Source organism: Lithobates pipiens, unplaced genomic scaffold (assembly GCF_037356315.1).
Source record: "Lithobates pipiens isolate NorthernLeopardFrog02 unplaced genomic scaffold, aLitPip1_a1.2 Scaffold_18, whole genome shotgun sequence".
NCBI classification, from domain to species: domain Eukaryota; kingdom Metazoa; phylum Chordata; class Amphibia; order Anura; family Ranidae; genus Lithobates; species Lithobates pipiens.
Genome location: NW_027507758.1, coordinates 572,185,278 through 572,206,567, shown reverse-complemented (window position 1 = coordinate 572,206,567; position 21,290 = coordinate 572,185,278).

Sequence of the window (21,290 nt, the reverse complement as noted above, 5' to 3'; positions counted from 1 at the left end):
AAAAAAAAAAATAGTGAGTTTTAAATGCTATTTTCCCCCTCTTCCTCCTTTGATGCATCTCAGTTCTGCTGTTCTTCAGCCTCTTTATGACACTTCTTGTCCACATGTCCTTGCTCCAGTTTTGGCTGTACATCATTGCTATGGGCTAGCTTTCTGATGGTGACAATAGTGGACTATGCCTGTGCTGTCTACCTGCTTGCAGTCTGCACAAGTGTGTGTGTGTGTGTGTGTGTGTGTGTGAGTGTGTGACTACAAAGAACGGCCATTAAGAGAGAGGGACAGAGCGTTGTCACCCTATAATAGAAAGTGCCTGAACAAAGACCTTCATGGCAGGATCACCAGATATTATTCTATTGAAAGTTGCAAACTTAAAAAACCTTGGAAATTAACTTTACTCCAGCTTCCAAGCTAAAATACATATGTGCTGGTGTGCAAATTTTAGGGGCAGTGCAATATGTTGTTACAATGCATCATAGTGGTTTGCTTTTTCTTTTTTTCTTTTTTTTTTTTTTTTTTTTTCTTTTAGGGGCTCGTTCACACCAGCTCCCAAGATAAAATATGTGTGTTGGTATGCATTGTTTAGGTGCTCTAACAGTGGAATACATTGTTAAAATGCATTGCAGCTCTTTTTTTTTATTTTTTATTAATGTGTCAGAAAATGGAATTCATTTAATAATAAATTTAGTTATCATCTAATAATACAATTATTTTCATATTATTTATTTATGTATGTGCTATATTTATTTACCATTGATTATTTAAATATTATTATTTCTTTGCCTTGTTTTTAATATAGGAACGTTTTTAATATTTTGGTATAATTAAATTATGTATGGTAAATGCGCATTTGATGATTGTGATGTATGAATAATGTGTGGAGTAGAAATGTTATTTCATTGTGAATTGTTTTTCTAAAATGAAAAAAATCTTTTCTTTCTTTCTTTCTTTTTCTTTTTCTTTTTCTTTTTTTTCTTTTTCTTTTTCTTTTTCTTTTTCTTTTTCTTTTTCTTTTTCTTTTTCTTTTTCTTTTTCTTTTTCTTTTTCTTTTTCTTTTTCTTTTTCTTTTTCTTTTTCTTTTTCTTTTTCTTTTTCTTTTTCTTTTTCTTTTTCTTTTCTTTTCTTTCTAGAATTAAATTACTATTCATTTTAAAGCTGTGCAGCTTAATGGACATGGCATGAACAAGCCCTAACATTGTTACAGGAGATTTGGGTGATTGGGTTGAGATCTACTTTAGGTTGCCAACAGAGATCTGTACTTGTAAAACAGCCACTTGTGCAGAAAAAAAAACATTAAAAAATATCAAAAGAAAAAAATAAGAACTCATAGAGACATATATAACTTAAAGGGGGTCTAAGTGATTAGGATGAGCAGGGAGCTAAGAACCCTTGGTGACCTGTATACTCCATCTTCCAGCAGAGTGTGTGGGGTTATTGTAGAGGGATTGTCCTTGTAAACATTAATGACATGTGTTTAGGAATAGTGTCTCTGAAGTTGTGACAGAGCCCCCAGATAACTAGTGTAGTGGAGTTTGTAATCTGTCCCACCCAATCCTCTTGATATTGAGTCCCCCCCACCACACACACTCACAAACACACATGCATGGACTGCTCCTCTGTACCTGCCAATCCCCATAGAGCTGTGCTCTGCAAATAAAAATAAAAAATAAAAAAAAAACATTTTTACAGCAAACTATTTCTTGCAAAATAAATAATTCACCAAAACTGTTCAACAGTTTGTTTTTCAAAGAAGCACTCCAGCATAAAAGAACGAAAAAAAATGAATGGCCAGTTGAGAGATAAAATAGAAAAAACAGCTTTTGCTGCATTGTTCACATTCAATCCAGAGAATTCCCTTGCAGTACTTTTTTCTGCCACTAGATGCCCTCAGCATGATGGCCGGCCCACTTTCTCTGAGCCCACATCATTCTGGACATACACCAACCAGTGACTAGACTGAGAAAGGAGAAGCGGCATAGTGTCATAATGCTCTCTCCTCCTACCAGCATGCTTCTGATCATACCTTGTACTGCTTCTTCCTCTATTACTCCAGCACTGCTCTCCAGGGGCTGTGAGAGGCTGATATCAGCTCAGTTTTGGTTACTTACACTGCTTGTCCATTAAAAATTAAATGTAATGCTGTAATATAGAACTGCATACCTGCCAACTTTTTGAGATGGGAATGAGGGACATTAATCAGCAAAAGTATGCAGGCATAGGACACGCCCCTTACCACGCCCCCTTAAAGGAGAATTTGTACAAAAAAACAAGATTGGTTAAACCCACAAGTGCTTTTTTTACCACTACTATTCCTTTATATTGGCTTTTGGAATTTACAAATCCAGCAATTTAGAAATCAGATGAAAGGTTTAGCGCTGGGAAACACTTTTTGATAGATAAAAAGTGCATTTTATATACATCAGACCAAAATGAGGGACAAATGAGGAGGAAGGAGGGACAGAGGGACATTGCTCCAAATCAGGGACAGTTGGGAGGTATGGAACTGCATTCATTTAATTATAATCTGTCTACAGTTCAGCTTTAATATATTTATTTACATCTTAAAATGTATGTAAACCCAAGTTTTCTATATTGCAAATTACCAGTCCTTACATGTGGTGACTGAATTTGTTTTATTTTTTAACCACTTGAAGACTAAGCCTTTTTATGACACTTGTTGCTTACAAGTTAACACCTTCAGCCCCGGAAGAATTGGCTGCTGAATGACCGGGCCACTTTTTGTGATTTGGCACTGCGTCGCTTTAACTGACAACTGCCTGGTCATGCGGCGCGGCACCCAAACAAAATAAAAACATTTTCCCCACAAATAGAGATTTCTTTTGGTGGTATTTGATCACCTCTGGGGTTTTTATTTTTTTGCACTATAAACAAAAAAGAGTGATAATTTTGAAAAAAAAAACACAATATTTTGTACTTTTTGCTATAATAAATATTCCCTTTTTTTTTTTTTTTTTTTAAATAAGCACATTTTTTCTCAGTTTAGGCCAATATGTATTCTTCTACATATGTTTGTTAAAAAAAAAAAATTGATTGGTTAGCGCAAAAGTTATAGTGTCTACAAAATAGGGGATAGATTTAGAACATTTTTTTTTTCCTGGTGACTTGCCCTAGTAAAATGACAGCGGCTGGTCGGCAAGCAGTTAAAATCAGTATTTTTTGCTAGAAAAATACTTAGGACCCCCAAACATTATATATATTTTTTAGCAGAGACCCTAAACAATAAAATGGCAGTTGTTGCAATATTTTATGTCAAACTATATTCGCGCAGCAGTCTTCCAAACACAATTATTTTGGAAAAATACGCTTTCCTGAATAAAAAAAAAAAAAAAAAACGGTATATTTTTAACCTAATTTATTTTATTGTTTTTGGAATAATGTGAAAGATGATGTTATGCCAAGTAAATAGATACCTAACACGTCATGCTTTAAAATTGCACACACTCATGTAATGGTGACAAACTACCGTACTTAAAGCGGAGGTCCACCCTAAAGTGGACCTTCCGCTCATCGGAACCCTCCCCCCCTCCGGCGCCACAATTGGCACCTTTCAGGGGGGAGGGGGGTGCAGATACCTATACAGTACAGGTATCTGCACCCACTTCCGGGATAGCTCTCTGCGGAAAGGGGCGTATATTACGACCCTTTCCGCAAGTGCCCGCCCCTTTCCGCAAGTGCCCCGCTGCCTGCTGGGAAAACACACAGATCCCAGAGGCAGCGGGGACCGTCCTTATTGCGCAGCGCGGCTCGCGCATGCGCAGTAGGGGACCGGGAAATGAAGCCGAAAGGCTCCATTTCCTGATTCCCATACCCAAGATGGCGGCGGCAGCACCCGAGAGACGATCTACAGATCGGCTTCGGGTGCCGACATCGCGGGCGCGCTGGACAGGTAAGTGTCACTATTTTAAAAGTCCTGGCGGACTCCCGCTTTAACCTCCCTGGCGGTATGATTATGTCAGATTTTTTATGCTCAAATAATGTTTCACATGGAAATTTTACATTTTAAAATGTTGGCCTGTAATTCTTAGGAGTAACTCAACTTAAATTTGTCCAAATAAGAGTCTAGTATACATCCTGGGTATGATGAAGTTTGAAACACAAAATCATAAATTATAATAAATAATTATCAAAAATAATATTATAATAATAATACAATGTATTCGATAATGTAATCAAATCAAAAACACAGAAATTTGCTCAGTTGCAGAATTGTCACTGTCATTACTTTCAGTGTTTGATGCCGAATTTCCCCACAAATCATTATCACTCAATTCTGCAAGTGATTCTAATTTATTATCGCTGTATTCTAGCTGGTCTAAAACCACTTTTAACGTAAGGGACACTTTTTCCTTGCTTTTTTACCTTTTTTTAAGTTTTTTATTTATTCATTTATATTTTATATTTTTTTTTCCACTGTCCCTCTATGGTCCGGGAGAGCCCGGGTTAAACAGCGGAAATCGGGAGGAGGAGGGGATGCTGCTTAGCTGCATCGGTTGTTATCACAAGAAAGCTGACTGTTGGTTTCTAAAAAAACTGAATCAGAGTTATGCCGGCAGCTGCAGGCATCACTCTGGTACAACCACTTGTAAGCCGAATGGTGTACAGGTAGGTCATTTTGCGGCAGGTGGTGACGTTTTTTCTTTTTTTTTTTTTCGCCTGTTGATCTTGCTAGTAACACACTTCCTGTCCTACATACCTCCCAAAATTTTGAGATGGGAATGAGGGACACCTACTAGCAAATATATGTAGGCATAGGACACGCCCCCTGCCACACCCCCTTAATGGAGACTTAACCAAAAAAAAGGTTAATTAAATCCAGGAGGGCTTTTCTTTTACTACTATTATTCATTTATATTGACTTTTAAAATTTAAAAATGCAATAATTTAGAATTTGTATGAAAGGTTTAGCACTGGGAAACACTTCTTGAAAGATATTTTATATAAAACTATATGGATCAGACCAAAATAAGGGACAGATAGGAGAAAAGAGGGACAGAGGGACATTGCTCCAAATCGGGGACAGTTAGGAGCTATGGTCCTAGGGTGACAACACTCGCTGAGGTTGATTTGCTAAAACTGGAGTTTGCAAAATTTGATGCATAGAAACCAATCAAATTCCAGGTTTTATTGTCAAAGCTTAATTTGACAGGTTGAAGTTAGAAGCTGATTGGCTACCATACACACAGGGCCGTCTTTAAGGCAGGGCAAAAGGGGCAGCTGCCCTGGGCCTTGTCATTGTTGTAGGGCCCAAAGCAGCTGCCTCATACTTGCCAACTATCCCAGTTTACATTCCCTTGTCCCTTGAAGTTTTAGTCCTGTGCTGCTACTAATGCTGCCCAGCTCTGCCCTATTGTTGTGTACAGATGACTCGCATGCAGACCCTGTGTTTACATGTAAATAGCCAGCATTCATATGTAAATAGCATTGACATGCATATGTAAATAGCTGAGGCCAACTGCATTGATATGTAAATAAAGGCAGCATTCATAGGCATATCATGCCCCCCTGCAGTGAGGAGATGTGCTGTAACCTATAGCAACCAGTGAGCAGTATTACTGTACGGCAATCTCTAGCAGTCAATCAACAAGCAGAAATGTGCTGTAACTTCTAGCAACTAATCAGTGAGCCTTAAGGAGTGCTGTAACCTCTAGCAACCAGTCAGTAAGCAGTAGTGATATGCTGTAACCTCTGGCAACCAATTGCTGCCTGATCTGATACAGTAAACTGATTTTAAGTCTAGCTGCTATTTATTGTATGTCTCAGAGAAGGTGGAGAGCGAAATTGCATGTGGGGAGGGGGGCCCTAAAAACATTATTGCCCAGGGTCCAATCAATATTAAAGACGGCCCTGCATACACAGATGCACCAGATTTTGCACTCTCCAGTTTTAGTAAATCAACCCCTCTGACTGCACTATATCTATGGAGAAACAGGAGTACAGGAAGTGTGTTATGGCTACAGAACATTTCATTCTATTTTCCATGGCAAGGGGGAGGTGTTTTGTAGCTGTAGAAGTAAACTAGGAAAGGTTGATAACTGACAGCACAGCAAGGTCCTACAGGACGTTAGAAGCTCAGTGAATTTCAGGAAGGATCAACAGTTGTTTTTTGTTTTTGCACTCATAGAACGGATATTTAACAACAATTTGGATGGCCAAATGTTGACTTCCTCCTGGGCCAAAAGTAAGTAACCCCACACTCTAAAAATGGTGCAGACAATGGAGAAATGTTGGACATTCAGAGTACCAGCTTCTACCTACACTTGGACAATGAGTTTGCCTGAGCATTCATGTAGAAGTGCTCCAATAGATAGAAGAGCAGCAAGACTTGTCTGCTGTTTCACCATCATAGTCTACAGCTGTCAGCTGATTCTATACATAGAGAATACTATATGCACTGCAACATACATAGATAATTGACCTGGCCATTTTATAGATAGGCAACTCCTATCCTCATATTGATTAGTGGTTCCAAATTAATAACTACTGCAGTAGGGAACAGACACAAAAGATACGCTCAGCATCTTTCCAAATAACTGTTCTGCTTTATTATGATGCAATTGAAGATTTTTATACACATGATTACGTAGGTATCACATTAATATTACAATTGTACGTTTATGGTAACAAGGGGCGTACCATAGGCAGACTAATTCTAATCAGGACTCGAAAGAATGCAAAACAGGGATAGATTTATGGCATTTTTATTATCATTTTTTTTTTTTAGTAATGGCGGCGATCTGTGATTTTTATCCTGACTGTGGCATTGTGGCGGACAGATCGGACACTTTTGACACTATTTTGGGACCAGTGACATTTATACAGCGATCAGTGCTATACAAATGCACTGATTACTGTGTAAATGGCACTGGCGCTGGCAGGGAAGGGGTTAAACACTAGGGGGCGATCAAGGGGTTAACTGTGTCCTAGGGAGTGTTTCTAACTGTGGGGAGAAGGGGCTGCTATACACATGACAGAGAGCACTGCTCCAGATGACAGAGAGCAGTGTCATGTCACTAGGCAGAACAGGGAAATTAGTTTACATAGGCATCTCCCCGTTCTGTCACGATCGTGGGCCCCTGGCTGACATCAAGTCCGCGGGCACGCTCACGGAGTACACGTCTTTAAGAGGACGTTCAGGTACGCCAATTTGCGCAGCCGTACCATTGTGCTGACGTACATCGTTGTGCGCTGGTCGGCAAGCACTTAAGAGCTCATTTGCACTTGCGGTCAGGAGGTAGTAAAAAATAGCCCGCTGAGGCATGGTTTTACCACCCCGTACTTCCGACTTGAAAATAACTCAGTAGCCATATGCAGCTGTACACATGCTGCTGAAACGATGCTTTGCTTTGCCACCATAGCAAAAAGTATACTCCCTGTCGCATTCAGTAGGGCATTACCACCACCGACCCCCTTTCAAGTGAATGGAACCATGCCGAGACTGCGAGCCAAGCACTAGGCAATTGCTGCATGGTAATCCCATTCAAAAAACACATGTTTGGCTGTTATTAAAAAAACAGGCATTCAGGAGGCAGCAGTATCATTTATTAAATGCCTATCAGCGGATTAGCTTTCAGAGACTGCTGCAAGTGTAAAAGAGCCCTTCAGACCCAACTCCGGCAATTAGAGAAAAAAATTACATTGTGCCCCCCCCCACATATTCCCCCACACTGCAAGGCTTAAATTGGTTCTAAAGTCTTAAAGTGTTATTAAACCCACAACAGTAAAATCAGTGTTTATATGCAGTAAAGCATGCTTGTTATACTCACTGTGTTACCTAAGGGGTTAATCGTGCGCGCTGTGTAAAAAAAGCTGTTTGATCCTGTCTTCTCTGATCATTCCTTTCTCCCACTGTCTCCGAAACCTTCTCCTAATATATACAACCTTTGGAGTCGCTCTGCGCATGCTCAGTTTGGTGTGTATTGTTAGAGAGCTTTTTTTTCTTGGGAGAGTTCATGTGATCAGCACAAGGCCAATCAGCACTGTCTAGACAGAGGGTCAGGGGTCCTGCAGCCTCATAGGATGAGTGAAAACTCCTCCTACAAGCTTTATCCAGACACTGATAAAAATTACAAGACTGTTATATACTGCTGATGAGAAAAGATATTTAGCAGTTTATATTCACTAAAATAATTGCATTTCCATGTTCTGTGTACTGTGGGAGACCAGATATAGTGAATGCAGGGTCAGGTTTAGTAACAATTTAAATGGGTTGTAAAGTCAATAGGTTTTTTAATCTTAATGCATTAAGATAAAAAGCCTTCTGTGTGCAGAAGCCCCCCTAATACTTACCTGAGACCCATCACTGTCCAGCGATGTCGAGAGCGTCTCAGCCGTCCAAGACTCTCCTCCTGTTTGGCCCAGACACAGCAGCGGCGCCATTGACTTCTGCTTCTGTCTATCAAGAGAGAGAGGGGCGGTCGCGGCTCCGTGTCTGAATAGAGACACGGAGCTGTGGCTCGGCTCAGGTGCCCCCATAGCAAGCTGCTTACTGTGGGGGCACTCAACAAGAGGGAGGGGCCAGGAGAGCAAAAGAGGGACCCAAGAAGAGGAGGATCCGGGCTGCTCTGTGCAAAACCACTGCACAGAGCAGGTAAGTATAACTTGTATGTTATTTAATAGTAAAAAAAAGATTACTTTACAATCACCTTAAGGTTTATTACTTTCTTGCATTTTGTGCATTAAGGTGATTGTAGAGTCTCTCTTGTTTGTTATTTAAAAATAAATAATAATAATTTTATACTTACCTCATCTGTGCAGTGGTTTTGCACAGAGAAACCCAGATCCTCCTCTTCTCGGGTCCCTCTTCGGTGATCCTGGCCCCTCCCCCCTGTTGAGTGCCCCCACAGTAAACAGCTTGCTATGGGGGACACCAGAGTCGAGCCACAGCTCCCTGTGTCCGTTCAGACACAGAGCCATGGCCTGGCCCGCCCCCTTTCTCTCCTCATTGGCTGGCTGAGGAGGTGTGTCCCAGGCGGCCGACACACTCCTACAACTTCTCTGGATCTAGAGGCACTTCAGGTAAGTATTAGGGGGGCTGAGAGGGGCTATTGCACACAGAAGGCTTTTTATCTTAATGCATAGAATGTATCAAGATAAAAAAATATTCTGCCTTTACAGCCACTTTAAGGTAAAAGACCTTCTACTGTAAAGGACCCCCCAGCCCCCCTTATACTTACATTAGCCGCGATTTTGACATAGCGATGTGCACAAGAGCAGCAGCTCTCCCAGCTGGACATTTCCTCCTGCTCCTGTCAATCAAATCCTATGAATGGGGAGCGGAGTGGGGGGGATGCAGACAGGGCAGCTAGGGAGCGAGCATGCACAAATGCCCCCATAGCAAGTGGCTTGATATGGGGCACTCGGCAGGGGAAGGGGCCAGGAGCGCTGGAGGGCGATCCAACAAGTGGAAGAATGGGGCTGCTCTGTGCAGAACCATTCAGCGGAGCAGATAAGTATGACATGTTTTTTTAATTAAAAGTTTTAATATTACTTAGCCCATTATGTCTCAGTGCACCAGAATAAGGAGTAAATACTTACCTTATTTCGCACTCTGACAAAGTCCTTCTGGCGGTTTGACTGGTCCCCTGCCACCTCCTCTTTACTGGTCCCCTGCCACCTCCTCTTTAAGGTACTCCCAGCTGTGGTGTCATGCATGTCCCCACCATGTACAATCATGGGTTAAAAGCCTGGCATTGTACGTTGTACTTGATGATGCCAAGGGACTGCCCACAGCCTGAATCTTTAGAGAAAAGAGGGCAGCACTGAAGCACACCAAATCCTGTACCACCTAGACCAGCATTTCTCAAACTTTTTAGCATGGAGGAACCCTTGAAATAACTTTTGGGTGTCAAGAAACCTCTGCAATTAATTCATATATCTACATCTCACAGTACATTAAAGAGGAAGTAAACCCTGATGGGTTTACTTCTTTGTCTCCCTGCAAAGGTAGAGCATAATAGGTTACTATGCATTGCATAGTAGCCCATTATGCATTATGTGTCACTTACCTGACACAGCGCCAGCGATGTCACCGCTGTCCTCTGTAGCACAAAGTGTCCATCTTCTTCCGGGTATCACTGCTCTGGCCACTCACAGCACCGGAGCAGCGATGACGTCACTCCCGCGCATGCGCACGGGAGCCGCCACTAATGGCATATCGCTGTTAGCAGCGCCGTGCTCGGTGTGCCTGCGCGCCGCTGTCCGCGGCGCATGCGCCGCAGACAGCGGTGCCTGTCTTTTTGCAAATATCTCCTAAACCGTGTAGGTTTAGGAGATATTTCATGGACATACAGGTAAGCCTTAATCTAGGCTTTTCTGTAGGTCAAAGTGGTCTGTAAGGGTTTACAACCACTTTAACGTCATGTTTACTTGGAAAAATACTACGGGCCCCATTCACAGCTGATCGTGGGTGGAATAGATGAAATTCTACCCGCAATTTTGAATCGGTGCAAAACACAGGACACGTTTGCAATGTTATTACTTCTAACAGCACCCAAAACGTGCTATGATTTCGTCATGATTGTCACGCAGTAAACCACGTGGCAAATCGCAATGTGCACCGCTGTCGCCCAGAAGAAGCTTGTGTCCCTTTTTGAGCAGCAAGCATCATGCATTGCCATTGCAGTGTGATTTACCATGTGACAATGGCGGCACGACTGGGATGCCTTTAAAAAGTAATGGCATCTCAAATGTGTCCCACTTTTTGCAGTGGTTTGAAATTGCAGGTGGAATTGCAGTGATTCAGCCCACGATCAGGTGTGAGTGGAGCCTTACATTTGTCATTGGAACTAATCTACCCTTATGCCGCGTACACACAATCGGATATTCGGCCAGCAAAGGACCGATGAGAGCAACCTCTGAAGAAACCCTGGGGTTCCATGGGACCTTGGCTGAGAAAGGCTGCAGTTATTATTATTATAAAGGAGTTTGCGTAGCACTTTACAACTTGCAGTTAGTCATTAATGATAGCTGTGCATGTGGTTTTGTTCCTACCTTGTATCATAGATGCCAACTGTCCCAAGTTTTCTAGGACAGTCCCCCATCTTTGATCTCAATTCCAATAATTCTGTGTCCTGGGTCATGTCCTGGGGTCACAATGCCACATTTATTTTAGTTAGGGCTCATTTACGCTTGCTTTGGCTTCAACACACATTTAGTCATTAATGATAGCTGTGCATGTGGTTCACACAGGGGCAACACGACTTTCAACACGACTTTTGGAGGCAACTTGGACGCAACTTGGACACGACCTGAACACGACTTACAACACGACTTTAAGTCGCCCCAGGCCAGGCGACTTTTGCCGCGGCCAATCAGAGAATGAGCTCTCAAGAGGGAACTCCATGCCAAATTCTGAAAAAAATTTGGCATGGGTTCCCCTCCGAGAGCATACCAGGCCCTTAGGTCTGGTATGAATTCCAAGGGGAACTCCCTACGCCAAAAAAACGGCGTGGGGGTCCCCCCCAGATTCATACCAGACCCTTATCCGAGCACGCTACCCGGCCGGCCAGGAAAGGGGGTGGGGACAAGCGTGCGCCCCCCCCTCCTGAGCCGTACCAGGCCGCGTGCCCTCAACATGGGGGGGTGCCTTGGGGAAGGGGGGGCCGCGCGGCCCCCCCACCCCAAAGCACCTTGTCCCCATGTTGAGGACAAGGGCCTCTTCCCGACAACCCTGGCCGTTGGTTGTCGGGGTCTGTGGGCGGGGGGCTTATCGGAATCCGGGAGCCCCCTTTAATAAGGGGGCCCCCGGATACCGGCCCCCCACCCTATGTGAATGAGTATGGGGTACAATGTACCCCTACCCATTCACCTGTAAAATAAAAGTACCAAAAAAAACACAACACAGGGTTAAAATATTTTATTGCACAGCTCCGGGGGTCTTCCGTCTTCGGGGGTCTTCTCGCCGGACTCCTCCGCTATCTTCTTGTAGCTCTTTTGCTAGCGGAGGAGTCCGGCTTTCCCTTGCCGCCGGCCTCTTCTCCCGACTTCGGGGGTCTTGTCCCCCTCTTCGGTTCTTCTGCCGGGCCACCGCGCCTTCTTATAGCTCTTTTACAGGCGGTGGCCCGGGCCCGGTCTTCTGTCGTCGCCTTCCGTTCTTCTTCTTCTTCTTCTTCTTCTTCTTCTTCTTCTTCTTCTTCTTCTTCTTCTTCTTCTTCTTCTTCTTCTTCTTCTTCTTCTTCTTCTTCTTCTTCTTCTTCTTCTTCTTCTTCTTCTTCTTCTTCTTCTTCTTCTTCTTCTTCTTCTTCTTCTTCTTCTTCTTCTTCTTCTTCTTCTTCTTCTTCTTCTTCTTCTTCTTCTTCTTCTTCTTCTTCTTTCTTCTTCTTCTTCTTCTTCTTCTTCTTCTTCTTCTTCTTCTTCTTCTTCTTCTTCTTCTTCTTCTTCTTCTTCTTCTTCTTCTTCTTCTTCTTCTTCTTCTTCTTCTTCTTCTTCTTCTTCTTCTTCTTCTTCTTCTTCTTCTTCTTCTTCTTCTTCTTCTTCTTCTTCTTCTTCTTCTTCTTCTTCTTCTTCTTCTTCTCTTCTTCTTCTTCTTCTTCTTCTTCTTCTTCTTCTTCTTCTTCTCTTCTTCTTCTTCTTCTTCTTCTTCTTCTTCTTCTTCTTCTTCTTCTTCTTCTTCTTCTTCTTCTTCTTCTTCTTCTTCTTCTTCTTCTTCTTCTTCTTCTTCTTCTTCTTCTTCTTCTTCTTCTTCTTCTTCTTCTTCTTCTTCTTCTTCTTTTCTTCTTCTTCTTCTTCTTCTTCTTCTTCTTCTTCTTCTTCTTCTTCTTCTTCTTCTTCTTCTTCTTCTTCTTCTTCTTCTTCTTCTTCTTCTTCTTCTTCTTCTTCTTCTTCTTCTTCTTTCTTCTTCTTTTCTTCTTCTTTTTCTTCTTTCTTTTTCTTTTCTTTTTTCTTTTTCTTTTTCTTTTTCTTTTTCTTTTTCTTTTTCTTTTTCTTTTTCTTTTTCTTTTTCTTTTTCTTTTTCTTTTTCTTTTTCTTTTTCTTTTTCTTTTTCTTTTTCTTTTTCTTTTTCTTTTTCTTTTTCTTTTTCTTTTTCTTTTTCTTTTTCTTTTTCTTTTTCTTTTTCTTTTTCTTTTTCTTTTTCTTTTTCTTTTTCTTTTTCTTTTTCTTTTTCTTTTTCTTTTTCTTTTCTTTTTCTTTTTCTTTTTCTTTTTCTTTTTCTTTTTCTTTTTCTTTTTCTTTTTCTTTTTCTTTTTCTTTTTCTTTTTCTTTTTCTTTTTCTTTTTCTTTTTCTTTTTTCTTTTTCTTTTTCTTTTTCTTTTTCTTTTTCTTTTCTTTTTCTTTTTCTTTTTCTTTTTCTTTTTCTTTTTTCTTTTTCTTTTTCTTTTTCTTTTTCTTTTTCTTTTTCTTTTTCTTTTTCTTTTTCTTTTCTTTTTCTTTTTCTTTTTCTTTTTCTTTTTCTTTTTCTTTTTCTTTTTCTTTTTCTTTTTCTTTTTCTTTTTCTTTTTTCTTTTCTTTTTCTTTTTCTTTTTCTTTTTCTTTTTCTTTTTCTTTTTTCTTTTTCTTTTTCTTTTTCTTTTTCTTTTTCTTTTTCTTTTTCTTTTTCTTTTTCTTTTTCTTTTTCTTTTTCTTTTTCTTTTTCTTTTTCTTTTTCTTTTTCTTTTTCTTTTTCTTTTTCTTTTTTTCTTTTTCTTTTTCTTTTCTTTTTCTTTTTCTTTTTCTTTTTCTTTTTCTTTTTCTTTTTCTTTTTCTTTTTCTTTTTCTTTTTCTTTTTCTTTTTCTTTTTCTTTTTCTTTTTCTTTTTCTTTTTCTTTTTCTTTTTCTTTTTCTTTTTCTTTTTCTTTTTCTTTTTCTTTTTCTTTTTCTTTTTCTTTTTCTTTTTTCTTTTCTTTTTCTTTTTCTTTTTCTTTTTCTTTTTCTTTTTCTTTTTCTTTTTCTTTTTCTTTTTCTTTTTCTTTTTCTTTTTCTTTTTCTTTTTCTTTTTCTTTTTCTTTTTCTTTTTCTTTTCTTTCTTTTCTTTTTCTTTTTCTTTTTCTTTTTCTTTTTCTTCCTCGACGCTCTCTCCGGCCGGAATGCCAGGGCCGCGCTGCGCGGCCACTTATATAGGGACAATGGGGCGGTGTCACATGGGTTGATGTCACATGGGGACTATGACATCGTAAGGGGGCGGGGTCACCATGCGACATCAACCCATGTGACATAAAGCCATGTGACACCGCCCCATTGTCCCTATATAAGTGGCCGCGCAGTGCGTCCCTGGCATTCCGGCCGGAGAGATCGTCGAGGCAACATCTCCTGGAGAAGAAGAAGAAGAACGGAAGGCGGCGACGGCGGCGACAGAAGACCGGGCCACCGCCTGTAAAAGAGCTATAAGAAGGCGCGGTGGCCCGGCAGAAGAACCGAAGAGAGGGACAAGACCCCCGAAGTCGGGAGAAGAGGCCGGCGGCGAGGAAGAAAGCCGGACTCCTCCGCTAGCAAAAGAGCTACAAGAAGATAGCGGAGGAGTCCGGCGAGAAGACCCCCGAAGACGGAAGACCCCCGGAGCTGTGCAATAAAATATTTTAACCCTGTGTTGTGTTTTTTTTGGTACTTTTATTTTACAGGTGAATGGGTAGGGGTACATTGTACCCCATACTCATTCACATAGGGTGGGGGGCCGGTATCCGGGGGCCCCCTTATTAAAGGGGGCTCCCAGATTCCGATAAGCCCCCCGCCCGCAGACCCCGACAACCAACGGCCAGGGTTGTCGGGAAGAGGCCCTTGTCCTCATCAACATGGGGACAAGGTGCTTTGGGGTGGGGGGGCCGCGCGGCCCCCCTTCCCCAAGGCACCCCCCCATGTTGAGGGCCTGGTACGGCTCAGGAGGGGGGGGGCGCACGCTCGTCCCCACCCCCTTTCCTGGCCGGCCGGGTAGCGTGCTCGGATAAGGGTCTTTTATGAATCTGGGGGGGACCCCCACGCCGTTTTTTCGGCATAGGGAGTTCCCCTTGGAATTCATACCAGACCTAAGGGCCTGGTATGCTCTCGGAGGGGGAACCCACGCCAATTTTTTTTCATAAATTTGGCGTGGAGTGCCCTCTTGAGAGCTGATAATTCTGTCAGTCACCTCCGTATAAACGGAGATCCGACTTGGAGGCGACCTCCATTGAAATCAATGGGTACCGGTCGCCTACAAGTCGGATTCAAGTAGTACAGGAACCTTTTCTGAAGTCGGAGCGACTTCAGTAGCGTGCATTAAGACGGCTCTCATTCACTTACATTGCTTTTTAAATGTTGTCCGACCTGAGGCGACTAGGGGCGACCTGAAGTCGGATCGGAGTTGCCCCTGTGTGAACGGACCCTAAAGCTCCAACTGCTTCAACAAGCTTTTATGCTGTGTTTTTGATGCTTTGGTGGTGCTTTAATGAGTCTTTGGTGGTGCTCTTTTGAAGCTTTGTTGAAGCTTGGCAGATGCCAAGCTGAATTAATGCCTCTCAAAAGCAGCAGGTGCTTCAAGTAAGCTTCCAAAGAGCTTTGTCATAGAGCTCTATGGAGGTTTTGAAGATGCTTAAAGTGGTTGCAAACCCACTTTTTGGACTTCTACCTATAGGTAAGCCTAGAATAAGGCTTACCTATAGGTACTGGAAATATCTCCTAAACATGCACTGTTTAGGAGATATTTCACTTGTAGTCCACCGAAAATTCCAACGGAGCATGCGCAGGGAAGAAACAAAACTAAGTGCCGTTTCTTCCCTAGCCTGTGCCGTTAGTTGCGGCTCACATGCGCATGCGTGGGAGTGATGTCACGCGGCTCCGGCGAATCACAGAGCCGGAGTCCGCTGCCCGGAAGGGAGAGAGGTCAGAAGATGGATGCTGCCTACACAGGGGACATTGCTGGATTCTTTTGCAGGTAAATGGCACATAATGGGCTAGTATGCAATGCATACTAGCCCATTATGCTTTTCATTTGCAGGCTTTGCATCCAACAAATGAGGAAGTAAAACCCATTATAGGGTTTACTTCCTCTGTAAAGCACCACTAAAGCTACATGGGGTATAATTTTGAAGTGAAGTTGAAGCAAAGCAAACACAAGGTGTAAACAGGATTGTAAGCTAACCATTTTATTTAGTGACAGGAGCTTTGACTGGCATTAAAGTGGTTGTAAACCCACTGAAAAAACCCTGCAAGACAAAGGCATAATGAGCTAGTATGCATAGCATACTAGCTCATTATGAAATACTCACCTTAGTAGCAGTCCCGGCACACTGATCTGCCCAGCAACATGTCTTCTTTCCGGGTATCATGGGCTCCGACACTGTGATTGGCCGGAGCGGCGATGACGTCACTCTCAAGCATGTGCGCAGGAGCCTCCGGTAACAGCATGTCAGCTGAAGCAACACCACAAACGTTAGTGCCGTTGCTTCCGTGCGCATGTGTCGATGACGTGGCACATGCTGATACAGAGGATATTTCCTAAACTGTGCAGATTTAGGAGATATCCACGGTAGCTACAGGTAAGCCTTATTATATGCTTTCCTGTAGTAAAAAGTGGTTTGTAATGGTTTACAACCACTTTAAGAGAGCTTAACAAAGAGTGTCTGAAGCCTTGTTTTGAAGCAAGTGTAAACTAACCCTTACTGTGTATACTCAGTAGCTCAATAAGGCATTCATTATGGGGATCAGGGCTGCTAGTGGGTGTATCCATGTAAATAAAAATATAATAAAAATTTAATTTGTTTACCTTTATACTTTTGTTAACTACCTTAAGATATATGTATTATTATTACCTTTATACTTCAGTTAACTACCTTAAGATATACATATTCTTATAACATATGATAATGAGGAAATATGTGATGTGTTGATGACTGTCTTGAGCAGATGCTCTTGTTAAAGAAATTAATAAATAAAAAAAGTAAAAAAAAAAAAAATCTTTTTTTTTTTTTTGTGGTGGCATTTTGGCATTGTACAATTTGAAAAATAAATGCTAAAATATAATTTAAAAAATGTATAAAGCTGCTAGAAAGACCAAAAGCATTAGAGAAATTTTGAATTTTCAGGATGTTTTGTCTTGGCTAGTGTACATGCAAGCACTGGAGCATACCTTCCATAGCAAATTCCACTTGTTAGCAAACCCCACATATACAGGCATACCCCACTTTTAAGTACACAATGGGGTTTATTTACTAAAGCTGGGAAGTGCAAAATCAGACTCACTTCTGCATAGAAACCAATGAGTTTCCAGGTTTTATTACCAAAGCTTAATTGAACAAGCTGGGGTTAGAAGCTCGTTGGTTTTTATGCAGAAGTAAGCCTAATTTTGCACTTTCCAGCTTTAGTAAATAAACCCCATTGTGTAATTAAATATGCCTGTATGTGCTATAACATGTGCATGCATCTATCTTCCTGTGTGGTAAACACAGTGAGGATATGATTTGCTTATCCGTTGAATGCATACACATTTTATTTATTTATGAATACAGACATATATACCTTGTATAGGTTATATTAGGACAGTGTACAGTACACATCATTCTATAGAATTGTGTGTAGAGTGTCATGGTGTAGTGTACAATGCATTGAAGTACATACAATGCTACTACTGTATAATAATATGTACACATCAGAACCAGTGATGGACACAGGGCTAGTCTCCATGTATACAGATATTGTATTAAAAATCTGAAAGTCCATAACATTGTAATAAAACAATGATATGTACCATTTGCAACTATCTTAATTGTTATGTTTCTCTTTTGATAAAATAAAAAAATGTATGGATAAAAAAAAAAAAAAAAAATCCTAAAGTCCACATATATCATTACATATCTCTCAATGTATATCCCTTCTAGATCTGTGCCCATCACACACAAGATATTCATCATAAGATAATGTATTATTTATGTAGATCCAGCTGTCAGTTTTATATCATATTCCAGTATAAAAGTCCTATACAATATATTCCTAGAAAGACAACACTATCGATCATACCAGACATCATTCTACCTATGGATGGACATTTCAATTCCATCGCACCGCATATCATATACAATGCAACTAATTATTCCGGCAATATAGATCTCACACCCTTTATTATTGTACACACATCATTATCGGGCGATCCCACAGATCACCTATTAAAGTATCAAATCTGAGATATAAAATGTTTGTGTACCCTTACACTGTGCACCCAAAAATGTATAGGACATCTTTCTCTCTGATATATTACACAACACACCGACTTCTTTTAAAAGTCGGGGAGTAAAATAATTTTGCACCACTGTGTTCATCGCACTAAATTGCAGTTTTATTTCTCTAACGTTCCTTTAAATAATAATAATAATAATAATGGATAGCAGTCAGGGAAAGCTATAGGGAACAGTTCTTGCACTTTACATATATATTATTAATGGAAATAAAATAATATGCGAGTCTATATGGAATGCAGCTGAGAATATTAATCACAACAACAAATATGAAAATAATAATAATTTTGCTATTATGTGTTAACAACAAGGGAATATTATTATTATTATTATCGTTAATTTTATTATTATTATCGTTATTGTTGTTATTTCAAAAGCAGAAGCAAATAGTAACAATAGTAGTAATCATAATACTTGTGTTATTATTTAGTAACAGTAAAATGTTTTTGAAGATCCCCCATTAATCAGCAGATTTTCGCTTATGAAAATGTCCACATATAAAAATAATTAGATATGAAACTTTAGGACCTGATGTATTAAAGATTACCCCATTAAAGGCTGTGTCAGGTTAAAGGAAATTCCAATTTCATTATTAAAATTCCTTTCGTCTGATCGGTATTTGCAGTTTAAGGAGAAGAAAGAGTAAAACTCGCTCTTTAAAAAAAATTAAAAATAATCTCTATATGTTAATGTTTGCTCCTGTATATGGTAACAAAATGCACTCAATTGCTCCAAATATCCTCAGCTGCATAGGGTGGGTTATACATTTCTAATGATATAAAAGTGCACACAACTGAACAACTATACAAAGGATATACAGTAACAAAATACACTAATTTCCGCCAAATATCCCCCAACATATATGGGGGGGGGGGGGGGATATACAGTCTAATTGATATAAAAGAGCACACAACTATTCAAAGGCTACTTATTAATTAAAAACGATGTGTCTGCGATTTGATGTATACTCTTGTACACTTACATACAGGTTTACTTGCGTGATAGTATAATTAGGAAAGTATTTCAACGTGTGATATGTGTCATTAATTGTATAAAACAATGTTCAAAACATATATAAATCATTTATATTGTTTATTACATTTGTGTATGCTGTGTGATGACCTAGTAATGTACGTAAGGGTAATATAAAGTACACGATATGTTTTACATATATATCATCGTTCGTAAATGTGATGATACAGTCAGGTGTATAATATATATATATACACACACACATATTTATTTACAAATATATAAGAACATTCTTACATATATTTTCTCAATTGGAGGGCTTAATTTATTTGTATCATGCCTGCTACACATTTTGTAGATACTATCATACTATAATTATATTTATTTACAAATATATAACATATATATATATCTATATATAATATATATATATATATATATATATATATATATATATATATATATATATATATATATATATATATATATATATATAGATATATAGATATATATATATATAGATATATAGATATATATATATACTGTATATACATTCTCTCAATTGGAGAGCTTAATTTATCTATTCATGCTTTTTGTAGATATTATTTGGATTTATAAATATTTATCTGTGTGTGTGTATATACATATATATGTATATGTATATATATATATATATATATATATATATATATATATAATATATTAGAATTTTGTTGTGGCAGTACAAACTAGGACAAATATATATATAAAGCAATCGTTTTGATAGTACTTTTTATGATTAATTCTTGTTGGCCTGTGTTCTCTACCCAGTCAGGCCGCAGGCATTAAAAACAAATATGTCTCTCTTTTTAATCTAACGTGAATAGAAATCAGTGAAATAAATAGGAACGGTGTAATTAATATATTTTTGCATCTGCTGTATTATTATCTCCTAAACATAAAATTATATTATATTAGAAAAATTATTATGATGATTATTAGTATGATGATGATTATTAGTATTCTTATTGTTGCTATCATTATGTTATACACCTAAAAAGCTTGCAAATATATTGCCCGTATTTTAGTGTATATAAGTGTATTATGCCTACAAGTTGAAATAGGAAAAAAAAAAATATATATATATATATATATACATACCCCACTTTTAAGCACACAATGGGGTTTATTTACTAAAAGCTGGACAGTGCTAAATCGGCTAATTTCTGCATAGAAACCAATGAGCTCCAGGTTTTATTACCAAAGCTTAATTGAATAAGCTGGGGTTAGAAGCTCATTGGTTTCTATGCAGAAGTGAGCCTGATTTGGCACTGTCCAGCTTTAGTAAATAAACCCCATTGTGTAATTAAAAGTGGGGTATGCCTGTATATATAAAACATTGCTATAAAAACAGGCAGTCTTTAGGCTATAGGCCCCCCATGTCATTATGATGCTGATCTGACCTGTCCATTGCTCCCCATCCCCTGGAAAGCCATTAGTATGGATGCAGGAGGTAGACTATTACCACCCCACAAGCCTGCCCTGACCCTCCTCCTCGGCACCCATCCACCTCCTGTCTATAATGAACTCTCCAGCAGAAGATTTGTATTATTTGTACAATGTCAGATATGGAGTACTATCCCCTATCATGGTTGAGGGGCCAAATGCGATTTCCAATAGGTCATCTCCCGGTGGTGACATCACTATAAAGGCAATTACAAGGCAATGGCAGGCTTTAATTGCTTTTTAATAGCGGCTTGAGCTGCCCGGGAGCGATGCTGCACCCACCTCCCAGAGTGCATGGCATCTCAGCCCAGCCATGTGTTGGGGGGGGGGGGGGGGTCCCAGCCAGCAGGGCACACAGAAGATGGGCGAGCTGGGTGAGTCTCCTCTCCTGCAGCCAGGCGGCTCTCTATCACAGGCTTACATACATATTTGAGTTTCCAGTGTGGGGAAGTTTGGACTTTGGCTGCTGCAGTGTTTTTTTGAACAGGACTGGAGCCTGGCGCCGGCTGATGGTGAAATAGATATAATCCCACGTGATAGGGAGGAAGCCAGTCACTTTTCAGGAGGAGAGAGAGGGAGTGCAGCCATCAGACACCCCTCTCCTCCTCCCCCTCTGCCTGGGTGCTGGGGTGATCACTGTTTGCTGCACTCTGCCCCCCTGCTAGATCATCTGTAGATCTCTGGATCAGCCTGCAGATTTCT